The 3,140-nt window shown below is 52.8% G+C and overlaps 1 pseudogene; it reads right to left on the reverse strand.

Moving 5' to 3' along the window:
* Window positions 1–1,647: 1,647 nt before the first annotated feature.
* On the reverse strand, window positions 1,648–2,557 carry LOC142076248 (olfactory receptor 14C36-like; annotated as a pseudogene).
* Between the last annotated feature and the right edge of the window lie 583 nt (window positions 2,558–3,140).

Here is a 3,140-nt window from a genome sequence, read left to right on the forward strand (position 1 = left end):
TGCACCATCACCTTTCCAGGGACGGCGGTAGGCTGACCAGTCTGTAATTCTCCCAATTCTTGCTCCTGCCCTTCTTGAAGATGGGTTTGACATCTGCCTTTTCCAAGGACCCCAGAACCTCTCTGATTGCTTCTGGCACTTCTGAGGGCATAGTCCAGAATCCCAGGCAAGGGTGACGTAGCAGACAGGAGCACTTGCAATGAACCTGTCCAAGGCACCTGAGATGAATGTCACTGGGACAGTGGGGGTTGTTCCTGGAGTAACCCACAGAAATGTCAGGATTCTGTCAGGTGTCCACATCTGAGCTGGCTTTGTGCACTCCTTATGTACACAGGGGTGGTCAGAGACAGAGTCTTTCCCTTTTACACACAGAGGCAGTGCACTGCAGGAGTCACAGTGTCTCTCTGAATTCCTCCAGAGGATAGGAGACATCTCAGCCCTGCGGTGTATCGCCCTGCTCTGCACCCATCTGAGATCCCCCAAGGCATGAAGAATGGACACAGGGACCTCAATTCAAGGGATTTCCCTGGTTTCCCAGGGAAAGTTACTCTCAATGTGAAGTGACCTCAAGGCACTCTCTCTCAGGCCTTCATGGAACCCCTGGGAATAGCCGGTGGCATTTGTGCTCACTGGGGTTCATCTCACCTCACATACATGATGTGCATGCTTACGTCTCATCTCTACAATGCAAACAGGGACTTCTGACCTAGTCATTCGGTGTCCCTCCGTGGAGGGACAAAGGACCTCTCCGGGCTGGGGTGAGAGGCCAGTGCTGGAAATGGTGCTTTTGAGGGGCTCGTCCATTATGATTGCCCTGGGGCAGCTTCCCCAGGGTGTCCAGCGAACACGGGCACAGAGCAGGCCCTGCTCTGCTGGTCCTTCAGGCCTCTCGCAGGAGGCCTGGCTGTGCAAGGACATTGCTGCAGGCCCCAACCTTGCACACTCACATTGTTTAGCTGTTCACTGGTGTTTTCATCTGCGGGCCACTTGCTTGGGCATGTTCTTGAGAGCAGCTTTGGAACAAGACCTAAGCCTTCAGGCAGTGCCCTGAGAAGATCACCTTGCTTTATGGAAATGCTGTTGTGGAGGCCAGCTCTGTCCCAGAAGTGCCCATTGCCTGTCCCTGCCTGCAGTCACAGGACTACCACGCAGCAGGACTGTGACCAAGCTGCCAGAGCACTCAGGCCTTAACCAGTGCAAGAGCTGAGAAGGACAGAGTAGAAGTGGAAAGTGAGCAGCTCTGGAAAGACCAAGCGCTGGTGCTCCCTGGCAGTCCTGCTGTGCTGGGACTCTTTTCCCCTCCACCTCTGCACACAGGCACTGCCCCTGTAGCTCCAGAGAAGGTCTCAAAGGAAGGATCTCAGACAAGACACTGCGGGGTTCATTGTTTTGTTTAAACACACAGACAGCACAGCTCCTTATTTACACAGACTCTGGGTAACACCAAAGTTGGATAGACACGTAATTAAAAATGGCACAAATAATGACATTTCTTTAGGGACAACATTCTGTGAAGTAAAACAAAGCAAATAAACCCCAACCCCACAACCAAAACCAACAAAAACTACAGAAGATGGGCTTGGCCTGTAAGGAGTTACATTATGAGTGATTTGCAGAAGATGAAAAGCAGTTTATTGCTTTTGAAAATCATCTGGTCACCAGTCTCCACACTGCATCCTTGAGCTCCTTGTTCTTCGTGCTGTACATGACAGGGTTCACAGCTGGAGGCACCACTGAGTCCAGAACTGCCACCACCAGATCCAGGGATAGGGAGGAAATGGAGGGAGGCTTCAGGTAGGCAAACGTGCCAGTGCTGATAAACAGGGAGACCACAGCCAGGTGGGGGAGGCACGTGGAGAAGGCTTTGTGCCGGCCCTGCTCAGAGGGGATCCTCAGCACAGCCCTGAAGATCTGCACATAGGACAGCACGATGAAAACAAACCACCCAAATTCTACACAGATACTAACCACAATGACCCAAACTTCCCTGAGGTAGGCATCTGAGCAGGAGAGCTTGAGGATGTGGGGGATTTCACAGAAGAACTGGTCCCCAGCATTGCCTTGGCAGAGTGGTATTGAAAAGGTATTGGCAGTGTGTACCACAGAAGTGAGTGAACCACCACCCCAGGCAGCTGCTGCCATGTGGACACAAGCTCTGCTGCCCAGGAGGGTCCCGTAGTGCAGGGGTTTGCAGATGGTAACGTAGCGGTCATAGGCCATGATGGTGAGAAGATAAAACTGCTGTAGCACCGAAAAAGAAAAAAAAGACCTGTGCAGCACATCCCAAGTAGGAAATGGCCCTGGTTTCCCAGAGGGAGATGGTCATGGCTTTGGGAACAGTGGTGGAAATGGAGCCCAGGAGGGAGAGGTTGAGAAGGAAGAAGTACATGGGGGTGTGCAGGTGGTGATCACAGGCTACGGCGGTGATGATGAGGCCATTGCCCAGGAGGGCAGCCAGGTAGATGCCCAGGAATATCCAGAAGTGCAAGAGCTGCAGCTCCCATGTGTCCGTGAATGCCAGGAGAAGGAACTGGGTGATGGAGCTGCTGTTGGACATTTGTTCACTCTGGGCATGGGGGACTGCTGAAAGAGGAGAAGACATTGACTTCTTTGAGCCAATCCTATGCTTGTTTCCCAAAAAATCCCCCCCCAATTACTTCTCTTTCTTTGGTGTAACTTTGTTCCGCTCCTTATGGTGATCTCAGGTTTGTGCTGCTGAGTGCGGGCACTTTCTCTGAAGGGGCAGAAATCATCATCTTCCACATTGCTCTCAGCCTGAACACTGGTGAGCCCTGAGGGACAAAAGGGTTCCCTGTGCCCCCCAGTGCAGAATCAGGAGAGCTGCTCTGCCCACGAGTGACCTCCTGGTCACCACACGGGTGCCCTGTGCTTACACCACTCTCTGCTGCAGGATGACATCACTAACAACATACTTGAAGAAGAAACTGGACTTTTGTGAGCATGGAAGAGTCCAGTTTCAAATTCCGTTACTGTTCTCCTTCCCTGTGCAGCCGAGCAGAGAGGGATGCAGAGGGGTGGCATGGCTCCCTGCTACCTGGAGCTGTCCCTGGTGGGGGCTGTTTCTCTGTCGCCAGCTCTCCTCCCTGTCAGTGCATCCCCCCCGCTCTGTGCTCAGCTCT

This window comes from Calonectris borealis, unplaced genomic scaffold, assembly GCF_964195595.1.
Source record: "Calonectris borealis unplaced genomic scaffold, bCalBor7.hap1.2 HAP1_SCAFFOLD_40, whole genome shotgun sequence".
In the NCBI taxonomy this organism is placed as follows: Eukaryota; Metazoa; Chordata; class Aves; order Procellariiformes; family Procellariidae; genus Calonectris; species Calonectris borealis.